General features: G+C 39.4%; 1 protein-coding gene across 1 annotated transcript in view; it reads right to left on the bottom strand.

Moving 5' to 3' along the window:
- Positions 1-13,820, bottom strand: part of LOC147702705 (uncharacterized) — a 139,716-nt gene that overhangs the window by 77,422 nt on the left and 48,474 nt on the right. The gene's annotated exons all lie outside the window — the stretch shown is intronic.

The raw sequence follows: 13,820 nt of genomic DNA, 5'->3' as shown, positions 1-13,820 counted from the left end.
TATATATCACTCACCAAACATCATTGAGACCTTAGTGCCCTTAAAATGTACATAATATATTTCTCGAACAGGTTGACTCTGGAATACTTCTTTTTAATATGGTTGCTGTCAACAACTCTCAATACGATACTATTCTGAAATACAAATCTTGAATCTATGAATCACAAATGGTGGCTGCAGCAGCATAGCAACTTGAGTGTCAGACAAATGTTCAGTGAAACAGGAAAATAGTTATACCTAATAATTCAAGATGGCCACTGTCATCTGCAAATAACATGAGAGTTCAGAAATTCTGGGACTTGTAGTTTACAAGAAAGACACTAATCCTTACACTGTTCATTCTAGTAATCTTTACATCAGAGGCTACACATATAGTACAAATTTACCATGCATTCTCAGCAGTACTCTTCAATAGGGTAAGCCCTAAGTCATTTTAATCAACCAATCAAACATTTATAAAGTTCTGCAAATCGCCCATGAGGGTCTCAAGGCACTGGAGATGCTGACTACTGCATGGTGGTTTGTTGATTTGAACATCCAGGTCTCAAATCCTTTCCTGAATTGTTGGAGCAGTCAGGAAGCCCTGAGGTGCACAGGCAGGTTGTTCCAACCCTTGGGTTCTAGATGCGGGAAAGACCATCCTCCGCTGTTGGTTAGTTGGTTTAAAGGGGTAAGATTTATTATTCCCACTCCAACCTGTGCACAATTAGGGATAGAATTGTACTTTGAAGAGATAAAATGTACTATTCCCACTCCAGTCTGTGCAACAGTAGGTAAAGTGTTGGACTACAGCGGGGTAATTTTTTCTACTCCCACTCCAGTTTGTGCAACAGTGAGGAAAGCACTTTACTTCAAACACATAACATATATGAAAAATAACACTATTAATTTATAACAAATATAAAACTCTTAATATGCACTTATATATATATATATATATATATATATATATATATATTTCTTTATTTCTTTATTCTTTTATTTTGTCATGACACAACCTGTGCCGGCGCACTTCTTTTGAAGAGAGAGAATAGTTGGTGGGATTTATTCAGGATGCCTCGTCCTGATGCACTGACTGCCCTGTGAAGGTCGGGCTCTCCCGAGGCAAACTGGAGGTGGAGAATTATTGTGGGAGCCGCACCTGCTTGCCCCTGAAAAGTTACGTTTTTTGTGTGTGGAGAGTAAGGGAAGAAGATGAAGCCTTTTCACTGCTGGCTGTGTCGTGTCTTAAGGAGTAAGTTCAACTTTCAAACATAATGCACTGTTGGGACACACCTTATTATGCATTAATGGGAAAAACAGTCAGCTGAAAGAAAATCATTTAGCCGTTGACATTCATAATGCTACTCAGAGTATGGACTTTTAACATAGCGCTATTTTCTCCATGCCAGGTTTTGAATATTCCCATTGTGCACTCTGCTAAAAGAATGTGCCTGCGTGTTTAAAGGACCACATGGGATAATTCAAAATACAGAGATTCAATCCCACAATCAAGGCTCCTGAGAGAGCAGATACGTTGGGAGTGTGAGTTCCTCACGCTTTGGGGGGTTCCATGAAATAAACACATTTTTTCACGACCCAACCTGGGTTGATGCACTTCTTTTGAAGAGAGAGAAGAGTTGGTGGTATTTGTTCAGGATGCCTCCTCCTGATGCACTGACTGCCCTGTGAAGGTCGGGCTCTCCCCAAGCAAACTGGAGGTGGAGAATTATTGTGGGAGCCGGACCGGCTTGCCCCCGAAAAGTTACGTTTTTCGTCTGTGGAGAGTAAGGGAAACAGATGAAGCCTTTTCACTGCTGGCTACGTCGTGTCTTAAGGAGTACATGGAACTTTAATACAAAATGAACTGTTGGGACACACCTTATTATGCATTATTGGGAAAAACTGTCAGCAGGAGGAAAATCATTTAGCGCATTGACATTCATAACGCTACATTCATAAGCTACAGCTCGAACGGCTGAACGGAATTACACCAGATTTGGCAAAATGGTAGGGACTGGTATGCAGCAGTGCCTTTTGTATGTTTGGTGTAAATCCCTCCAGTAGTTTTTGAAAAAATTGAATGTGAAATATAGCCCAATACAATTTTCCATAGGACCTTTAGACACAGCTACAGCCCAAACGGCTGAATGGAATTACACCAAACTTGTCAAAATGGTAGAGCCTGGTATGCAGAAGTGCCTTTTGTATATTTGGTGAAAATCCCTTCAGTAATTTTTGAGAAAATCGACTTTTTACAAATTGTATATCTATGGGCGGGACATGGTGCGCGCACGGGCTTGCTCCGTCCTTGCACTGTCCTTGCATGTGCGCGGACCTTAGCGTGCGCGCGCAGAATTCTGATTGGCTGTTGGATGTCTGTCAACATTCCAGTCAGTCGAAATGAGGAAGTGTTGTCCGCCATCTTGTTTTTGTGGCAGATGATAGTGGTTGTAAACAGAAGTGTAATAGTTGACAAGGAGGCAGGGTAGAGATTCCTGAGCCCCCTAGGTTTTGTCATGGGTCTGTAAAGGACACCGAAGGTTGGAAAAAATAAAAAATAAAAATTTCAAAATCGCGGGGTTCGCGCACCGTGCGCGGACTTCGGCTCAAAAAGACACAAAAGTAATACATTAAAATAACAAGTTTCAGTGTTTAGATGTTGGTTGAGTGCAACATTGAGTGATGACTCTTTCACCTTTGGGTTTAGGTAGGTGTTTTGTGGAGAGTTAGTATGGTAATTGGTAGAAAGCATTGGGGGTAGGTTGAACATTATGTGAGTTTGAAAGTGTTGATAATTTAAACCAATGAAAATGTTACTTTGGTTTTGATTTTGAGTGTGATAAAATGTGATTGGCTGGGTATTTGAATATATATGAAAAATGAGAGGGAAACACAGCCATTTTGAGATTTTAGTGTTTGAGGTATACTTCTGAGGTGTGAGATTAAGACAGAATTTACTGTTCAACAGTTTTCTAGAAGGTGAGTTGTTAATTTGTAAGGAGAACTTTGTTGTTCACTTTAAGTTAATAGGAAAAATGTTTTCTGTTAGTTAATTAATGTGTTTCTGTTATACTTATGGATTGAGTAGGGCAAAATCAGATGCAGGGCTTTATATTTCTAATCTTTGCTTGATACTATACACTGTCCAGGGAAACACAGCCCTTTTGTGACTATAGTGTCTGAGGTAGTTTTGTGAGGAAATTTTGGTGTTCAATTTCTGGTGTGAGATTTACACAGTAGTGACTCTTCTAATAGAATTTAATAGTTTTTCTCTGTCCTATCTCACTCTTCCTAAGCGCTGTTTCTCTTTCTTTTAATAGTACACTAACATAAAATAATGAATGAAAATGAGGAGCCTACCAACATCTTCTTTGAAATAACAGCAACGTTTATTGAGGCAACTTATTCTGTGGTGTATATTGATCCTATAGATGAAACAAATCATGAAGAAGATGAAGGAGATACCATGGCAGATTTTTTTGATGAAACACTAGATATGGAATTAGTTGAATAATTAGACATTGTTGAGTTTGACTAATCCTTTTCAGACACTTTGACGGAAGAAATTACTGATGAAGAAATGCTACAAGTTCTTTTAGATTTTGAAAATTCTGATAAATAAATTTTAATTTAGTAAAGAAAAATAGTTTTGAAAATTATACTTATTTAAATGTAATTTATGAGGTAGTAGCAAATTGATACAATTTGTGTGTTTGCATGTCCTGCATCCTTTCTTTCACTGACTGTCTTTGATTCACTAGTTTACAACATAAGTAAGTATATAGAACAGCAAGTGTATTTCACCAGAGTAGGAACTCATGACACCCTACGCCAATTCTGACCACACATTGAGAAAGGAAGGAATCATGTGAACAAATCTGTTTCTGCTTTCCTGAAAGACTACAGTATGGATTCAATATACCACAATAACTTGCATTACAACATACAAGGTATCTACAGAGGAGACGATGTCCATTTCCATTTAGTTTTTTTTGTTTTTGTTAATTCCAATAGGTCCGCCACCGTGAGTGCTCAGTAAATGCACGGAGCGCGAACCCTATCGCCGCCATTTTGTGGTTTCAGAAGAGAGTGAAAAATATAACTTAAAAACGTGGGAAGGGGGTAGGATAGAGTGTCCCTGGCCCCTTAGGCCTTTTCAGGGGGTCATTCAAGGACTCCTAAGGTTAAAAATAATGTTTATTTATAAAAAAAATAACAGAAAACACGATATGTCCACGCACGGGGAGTGCTCGGTGAGTGCTCGGTGCGCGGTCCTCGGTAAAAATTAATAAAAAAAATAAAGTTAAAAATCATATTTGAGTGTTTACATGTTAGTTGGCTCTAAAAAGAGCAGTTGTGTTCATTGTGTTTTTTTGGTACCTACAAGTAAGTACCAATGCAGAGTCTGATGTTACAGAGATAGACTCTGTTCCCTTCATCAGTGAAATGTACACCATCTGTCCTATAGATGCCTTGCATGTTGTAACGCAAGTTGTTGTGGTATATACAAACCATTCCATAGTCTCTCATGTATGCAGAAACAGATTTATTTACATGTTTCCTTGCTTTCTCAATCTGTGGACAAAATTGATTGGACCAATTCCAATTTTGCCTTTGGCATATATTGGAATAGACAAAGGCAGTTTGAGGAAAAGGTGACATCAATTGTCCAAACATGTCCTTCAATAGCATTTCCAGACCAACCCCAGTCAAAGTGCATAAGTCATTTCCACCACAGTGCACAATTATGAGGTCAGGGTGTGGGAGATGCATGAAGGATTTCACCAATGGTATCAATTGGTGACATCACAATCCTCTCTGGCCAATCCATAAAATATCCACATTTGGTAAATCATCCTCTGTTTGTTGCATACCTTTTAGACCAGAATACAAAGCAGTGTCCTACGACCATACTGAAAGCATGTTCAAGGCAGATCTGGTTGTACTCAGATGAGGGCTGTAATGAAATGGCAGTTGGAAAGCTTGCAGTTTAGAAAAAAGAGGAGGACATTCACTGCACTTGAAGCTTAAGAAATGATTGGTGCTTTCTGAAAATGCAAAATAGCATATTGGGGTGCATAGTTTTGTTTTTTGAAAGAAGGAATTCTAATGGTTCAGAAAAGGTCATTGAAAGGAACATTGCACATGATTAGCTGTTATATTGAAAGCTCTAACAACCTTGCTGGATTCATTTGCAACATAGTATGATGAACTTTTAAACTCTGTTCTTCCTTAGGTGCGAGTTACCATGGTAACAGGTTGAATGAGCAGTAGGGGGATGGGTGAATATTATGTGAGTTTGAAAGTGTGGAAATGTAGAACCAATTGAAATGTTAGTTTTGTTTTGAAATCATGTGGGAAGACATTTCATTGGTTATGAGCAGAAATAAGTGAGAAGAATGAGTTGTAAACTGTGTCATTTCTGTTTCCATTGTCTGAGCTGCAGTTCAGGGATTCTGCTTAAGAAAATCTGGTGTGTGTTTCACACTGTTCTACATTTTCAAAAGCTATTTTAAAGGTGAGTAATATAGAGAGAGTGCTTGAAACTCATTCTGTTCATAAGTAGGGACCACTGTTCTGTAAAATATGTAAACTACCCAAGGTCCCTGCAAACATACCTTTAGGGTTCCCTTGCCTTTTTTAACGTAATTTGCGCAACCGCTAGGTTGCAAGGGATTCAGGTAATCCTAGCCCCTTGTTCACAAGTGGGTACACTTTGTCCACCTTTGTAAAACTTTAACCCTTGCCCCTTTCCTTTCTTTACTGACAACACTTACGAGGCATGTCTGATCCTCATCCTCCATTATATGATTTAGAATATATGAATAAAATCTTAGGAGGTCCGTCACTTCTCTCAGACCTTACTGAGACCTTACACAGACCGTCAGGTTCTAGCACATCACTCACTGATGATTTGGAGAAATTGAAGAAAAAGGAGGTAGGACTACTCTTGATTATAAGATTATTGACAGACTATTTAAGATCTAAAGTAATCCCCTTAGGCTTACAGGTTCGAAATGTCCCAGGAGTTTTTACTGACAACCCAAAATACTTAAATGGTTTCAGTTACATTAGTACAGCGTGTTCTCGGCACTGGATGGTGCTGGGAATAGACATTGCCATTGAAGAGCTTAAGAAACTGAATACAGAAATAACAGATCTAGAGAAACAGATCAAAGATAATAACACTAGCTCAGAATCAAGTAAACTGCTAGACCAAATCAGCAAAACAATTGAACACTTTCATAAATTTGAGCAAAATAAAAAAAACAATAAAGTACGAAAGGATATAAAGAACTTCAGCCAGGAAACGTATCCTTATCTGGTCAAAGACTATTACACAAACCGACCCTACAACGGTCCCCAAAACCAAAGACCGTGGGGTAGGTTCAACAGACGTCAACAGTTTGTAGGATTCACAGATAGCTCAGCTGACTCTTCCGGGCAATCTGACCAGAGTGATAGTCCAGGCCCTTCCAACCTGAATTTTTTAGAAGGCGGCCGAGGTCAACCAAGAGGCCGGGGGAAACAGCCCCAGACATGGAAGAAACCAGTGAACCCCCCAGGGGAACGGTTAACCCGTCGCCAACACTACCGCTGGTAGTACCAGCCAGCGACAATGCAGTTGTCATCACCACTGCCCTTGAGAATGGTCTCCTCCCCATTTTTAAACTGACCAACCACATTCTTTCCAGTAATGGAGTCTCACTCCTGAGTAGAGGACTCTCCTTCGTCCCCACTGTAAGGCCGAATTTCCAAGATGTACAGATAGAATTCCTCAGATTTTTTAGGAAAATTCGCCTCCATAGCTTTTTCAGCCTTAACTCTTCTACCCCTGCTCAAAGCAACACTCCTTTTAAACCCCCTCCAAATTTTCTCCTACCATAAGCATGATTCCACCTGAGATTGCAACCTTTGAGAAACTGGTACTTAAAGACCTGGGGGCTCTTGAGAAAAAACGGTCCTTCATACCCTACAATATTTCCCTTGATGAGAAACAAGCAATCTCCTCCCTTAAAAAGAACCAGTCCCTTGTAATCAAACCTGCCGACAAGGGAGGGGGAATAGTAATTCAGGACATTGATCTATATAAAGTTGAAATACTATGCCAACTCAGCAACACAGAGCATTATTGTAAACTTCCCCTTAATCCCACGCCAGAAATCCAGGAACTGATCACTAAGGTCACAAGTGAAGGTCTAGACTTAGGCTTTCTTTCCAAAAAGGAATTCAATTTCCTTAATACCAAATGCCTAAGGACCCCAGTAATCTATTGTCTACCTAAGATTCACAAAAATTCACAATCTCCCCCAGGCAGACCTATAGTCTCTGGCTGTGGCTCTGTATTAGAGCCACTAGGCCACTATATAGACTTTTTTTATCAAACCTTTTGTACCTGAGACTATATGCTACATCAAGGACAGCATGTCCATGATCAACATGATTGAGGAATACCCATTTGATCCCACATCCAGCGTCATGTGTACGCTGGATGTGGAATCACTATATACCAACATTCCACAATATGAATCCCTCTGTGTGATTGAAAAAATTCTAGAGACCAGAATGCGCCCACACAATGTACCATCTATCTTTATCCTTCAGTTACTTGAGATCTGCCTCACAAAAAACTTTTTTCTGTTTGAGGGGCAATTTTATGGCCAAGTGAGGGGTACCTCTATGGGTGCAATTTTCCCCCCATTCTAGCTATACTGTATATGGACCATCTGGAAACAAACAACATTCTAGATGCATCTAATCCTTTCCACAATGGCATAGCCTTGTGGAAAAGATATATAGAGGACATATTTCTACTATGGACAGAAACCTCAGAAAATCTACAATTGTTCCAACATTGGTTGAACAACAACAGTGGCGGTCTAAAATACATCATGTCCAGTAGCACTGAATCTATACCATTTCTGGACCTATTAATAAGACACTCGGATGGACGTCTTACCACCTCGCTACATCGGAAACCCACAGAACGTAATACCCTATTGGCATACAGTAGCCACCACCCGAGGGCCTTGCAAGACTCTCTCCCTTTTTCTCAGTTTCTGGTATTAGACGCAATTGCTACTACAAACAAGATTATTTCTCTGAAGCTAAAAATCTAAGCATAAAACTGAGAAACAGAGGATACCCTTGAAAGTTGGTGCGTCGCTCTCTAAAGAGGGCCTGGTACTGCCCCAGAGAGGCCCTACTAGAACCAAAAGAGAAAAAAGAACAAGACAGATTGACCTGTGTTACCACCTTCTCACCTGCCTCTAATGCTGTAAAGAAAAGTATACTGAAACATTGGCCAGTTCTCAACGCAGGCCAACTCACATTAGACCGACCATTGTTTGCATTCAAAAGGGCAAAAAACATTAAAGACCACCTAGTCAGAGCATCCTTACCCCAGCTACCTCTGAAAACCACACTTAATGATGCATGGGGTCTCCCTCCTCTTTTAGGCCACACTAAGTGTGGAAATTGTATATGTTGTGAATCTACAATTGAGGGAAAAAGTTTTGAAAATGAGAATATTAAATTTGAGCGAACGTATTTTTCAAACTGTAACTCTGCCAATTTAGTATATGCCATTGTATGCCCCTGTATGCTTATCTACATAGGTCAGACCAGCCAGAAAGTAAAATTAAGCATTGGCCAACACCGAAGCAGAATCCGATGCAAAACGGCCAACGCACCACTGGTGGAACACTTTTCCGAAAAAGGCCACAGCGAAACTGACCTGCGCTGGACAGTTGTAACAACCATTATTGCCCCCCCCAAGGGGAGCGGACATTTCACAACTGCTTAATAAAGAGGAACTCCACTGGATTGTAAAAACTAATAGCATCAGAAACTGATTAAACCGCCTTGAGGATTGGACCTCCTTACTGTAACAACTACATATGTGCCTATACATGTATGTTTCTGAATCATTAATGTCCTTCCTGTTGTAAGAATTACACATGTGCAACTACTTGCTGTAAGAATTACGCATGTACAACTATTTGTACACTTTTGACTCACTATGCGCCGTTCAACCAGGGCACTAACAGCCTGATTCATGTACGGGCCGTTTTGCGTGTCCCTAATAGCGAATCATAGCGATTCGCTATTGAGGACACGCAAAACGGCATTCATGTAGGAATTGCTACTTAAATAGCGATTCCTACATGTTCTTTATTTGCGAGTAGCAATTTGCTACTCGCAAATACTCCCCATTCATTCCTATGGGCCAAGAGGCCCATTGGAATGAATGGGGATTTGCGAGAAGCAATTTGCTACTCGCAACTGAGATAGCGATTTTAAGGGTGACAGGGGTGTCCAAAGGACGCCCTGTAGCACCCCTAAAATGCACTTTTGGACAGGTGTTGCGCACACACATGTCCAAAGGACATGTGTGTGTGCTACATGCAACTTTGAAAAATGCTTTTAAAAGCATTTTTCTGAGTTTTTGCTATTTACCGACAGGTCTGACCTGTCGGTAAATAGCGGCCCCAAATGTCCAATATCGCAATTTTGTTGTGTGTCATGAATAGCATTTAAGGAATCTCTATTAGAGATTCCTTAAATGCCATTCCACGCAAATATGCGAATTCTTAAATAGCGATTTTTGCATTTGGTATCATGAATACCAAATGCAAAAATTGCGCTCGCAAAGGGCCAGATTCTGAGAATCTGGCCCTTTGCGAGTGCAATTTAGCTACATGAATCAGGCTGTAATTCACTACCTTAATTCACACCACCTTAAGAAGGCCGCCACCCTGGTGTAAGAAAAGCATGTGACTTCCTTAGTCCTTCCTTGATGTTATAACCTTAATGGAGGCTCACTATCCTGAGCACACGAGCACCAGACTGCCGTACCCACCACCGAGCCACCAGTCTCCCAAGTAAGTCAGTCACACATGAGCGCTATGCGCAGAGACTTCTTCACTATCTTCATTCCGTTAACCATTGTTAACTCTCCCTCCACAGAACGGGCTATCATGCTCCCAGGCAGACCTTGATCACAGATGAGCTGTTCTCTGACTAGGCTGCTCATTGGTAATTATTTAATTTTTTAACCTTCACGGACCACTTGCATTTTTTGGAATCGACTCGGGACTCGGAATTAATTGCTCTCCTTGTTCCCCCAGATACCACCACGATTGACTTGCTATCCCTTAATTATTCTGACTCTCGATGTCATTATGCTCACAGGTACGAGAAGCTCACTCCTCACCCCCCCTAGCCGTGCAAGCCCTCCGTGTATGTCTGCACTTATTGTTAGAATTGCGCCATCTTCTACATATTCACCTTTTAAAATCGCCGCCATTCGTGCATGTCTGCACTTATTGTTGGAACTGCATCGTCATTTCAATGCTCACCCATTTAGCTCGCTACTGATTATGCATGTTCGCACATTGTATAAAACTCAAGATCTGGAAAGTAACCGTGCCGCCCATGTCTGCACCAATCATTCGCATGCTATGTTACTGTACTCGCCCGACCAACACCCCGATGTTGATATCCTATCTATACCGATCGGTCTTTATTGCCGTAATTCAGCAACCCTTCGCGGCAACCCTTCGCAGCACTTTTCACAGCTGTTTTAGTCACCTTGCGGCTCTGAACGAACGCTGTTACTTATTTCACTTCGAGGCCACAATCGACTGCTTAGGCACTAAGTGAAACGCAGAATGCTTGGCACGTTCACCTTCACGGAAGATCCACTTTTGTAAATAAACACAACAATGAAGATCAGTCCTATTTTAACATGCCTAAACGTAATGCCTGAACTGTTTTCTCTTTCTTCTTTCCTTCCTCATTTTTCCCAATGTGTTTTATTATCTTTTGTTAAGTAATGTAGAAAGGCTTAGTGATAATATTTAAAAAGACAACAATGATTATTTCCCTGTCCTGATGATGATGCCCACAATTTAATAAGGCATCGAAACGTCGTCGACTTTAGGAAAAAAAACCTTATGCAATATGATACAGAAATATTGTAAAAATGCAAAGTTGTGGTTTTGAAAATTCATGTCTGTAAATACTGAATACAAGTTCACAGACCTATTGTAGCTTTGCCCTTTGGCCATTGCTTTCATTGTTCTGTCTTATATGTTGTGGGTCACGGCTGTGCCCACATGTTATTTTGTTGTTCTTACATTTTTGTTCTATTGAATTAATATGCTTAATTAAAGCTTCTTGTCCGGCTGGACAATAAACACTACACTTATCAGGTGTTTTGATTTTCTGCTTGAAACTCATTCTGTTCATAAGTAGGGACCACTGTTCTGTAAAATATGTGTTTTGAAGATGAGTCAGGTTTCTGCATAGTAGTGTAGTGCTCATTTGAATGGGTTGTGCTCTGTGTGTAAAATGATTTACCATGCTAAATGTTCTTTGATAAAATGTGTGGCTTAAAGAGTTTTGACAAGGATCACAGTGAGTGTCTGTGTGAATTAAGGAATTATATTTTCACCTTTTTCCATAATGTGTACTGTATTTTCTGACAGTTTGCATCTCTTAGCTAATAGGGTATTGTTTTTTATTTGGATTGTGTCTTATGTTATGCATATGCCAATGTAACCATTACACTATCTCTATACCAGCATTAATGTTAAACATTGCGCAAGGGGCTTGTAAATATCCTTTACGCATCTCTCACAGCATTTCATATTCTTGTCTGTGTGCCAATTTTATTACTCTGCATGCATTTTCTGCTTGTACCCATGTTAAACATCGTACAAGGGGCTTGTAAATATGCCCCTCTTTATCTTATATTCTATCTCAATTTACGCCATTAGTAAAATCCTTTACGCATCTCTCAAGCATTTCATATTCTTGTGTGTGTGCCAATTTTATTACTCTGCATGCATTTACTGCTTATACCCATGTTAAACATTGTGCAAGGGGCTTGTAAATATGCCCCTCTTTATCTTATATTCTATCTCAATTTATGCAATTAGTAAAATCCTTTATGCATCTCTCAAGGCATTTCATATTCTTGTCTGTGTGCCAATTTTATTACTCTGCATGCATTTTCTACTTGTACCCATGTCAAACATTGTGCAAGGGGCTTGTAAATATGCCCCTCTTTATCTTATATTCTATCTCAATGTATGCCATTAGTAAAATCCTTTAAGCATCTCTCAAGGCATTTCATATTCTTGTCTGTGTGCTAATTTTATTACTCTGCATGCATTTTCTGCTTGTACCCATGTTAAACATTGTACAAGGGGCTTGTAAATATGCCCCACTTTATCTTATATTCTATCTCAATTTATGCCATTAGTAAAATCCTTTACGCATCTCTCAAGGCATTTCATATTCTTGTCTGTGTGCCAATTTTATTACTCTGCATGCATTTACTGCTTGTACCCATGTTAAACATTGTGCAAGGGGCTTGTAAATATGCCCCTCTTTATCTTATATTCTATCTCAATTTATGCCATTAGTAAAATCCTTTACGCATCTCTCAAGGCATTTCATATTCTTGTCTGTGTGCCAATTTTATTACTCTGCATGCATTTTCTGCTTGCACCCATGTCAAACATTGTGCAAAGGGCTTGTAAATATGCCTCTCTTTTTTTGTATATTCTATCTCACTTTATACCATTAGTAAAATACTTTACGCATCTCTCACAGCATTTAATATTCTTGTCTGTGTGCCAATTTTATTACTCTGCATGCATTTTCTGCTTGTACCCATGTTAAACATTGTACAAGGGGTTTGTAAATATGCCCCTCTTTATCTTATATTCTATCTCAATTTATGCCATTAGTAAAATCCTTTATGCATCTCTCAAGGCATTTCATATTCTTGTCTGTGTGCCAATTTTATTACTTTGCATGCATTTACTGCCTGTACCCATGTCAAACATTGTGTAAGAGGCTTGTAAATATGCCCCTCTTTATCTTATATTCTATCTCAATGTATGCCATTAGTAAAATCCTTTACGCATCTCTCAAGGCATTTCATATTCTTGTCTGTGTGCCAATTTTATTACTCTGCATGTATTTACTGCTTGTACCCATGTTAAACATTGTACAAGGGGCTTGTAAATATGCCCCCCTTTATCTTATATTCCATCTCAATTGATGCCATTAGTGAAATCCTTTATGCATCTACCACACCATTTCATATTGTTTTCTATCTGCTATTCCTATTCTTCTCCATATATTCACTGCTTGCACCCATGTTAAAGGTTGCGCAAGGCGCTTGTAAAAAAGGAGCATATTTACAAGCCAAATTAAACTATTAGCACTATCTCTGTACCAGGATTGAATCTAAGCATGAGAAACACTTTAAAAAGAAGTGTACTCTGTAAGCTAAAAGATACAAACTGTGAGCACCTACAGCTAACATTATGGAAAAAGATGAAAATATAATCCCTTAATTCACATATACACTCAGTGTATTCCTTGTCAAAAAACTTAAAGCCAGACATTTCAACCAAAAAACATTTAGAATAGTAAATCGTTTTAGACACAGAGAGTCAGATGAGACACACACACAAACAGACAGATGGTGTAGGCAGGGATTGAGATGACACACACATACAAACAGAGAGCTGGTGGAAGGAGAGAGTGAGATGAGGCATGCAAAGAGGGAGATGGTGCAGGCAGAGAGTGATATGAGACACACAAAGAGAGATGTGAACTAGTGTTTATATTGTTTAGTTAATGTAATTGCTATGTGCTATGTTAGTAGTGGTCTATAATATGTCATATTTTTCTTTTCAACAGATTGTAAATATCTACAAAGTCATAATAGATTATGCCTACCAAGAACCGCAAACAAAGAGTTTATAAGCAAGCTTTATCAATCAAGTGGACTGAATTAGAAGATTCATCCAGAA

The sequence above is a fragment of the Lissotriton vulgaris genome, chromosome 7 (assembly GCF_964263255.1).
Source record: "Lissotriton vulgaris chromosome 7, aLisVul1.2, whole genome shotgun sequence".
In the NCBI taxonomy this organism is placed as follows: Eukaryota; Metazoa; Chordata; class Amphibia; order Caudata; family Salamandridae; genus Lissotriton; species Lissotriton vulgaris.
This window is presented reverse-complemented; position numbering and strand designations above follow the sequence as displayed.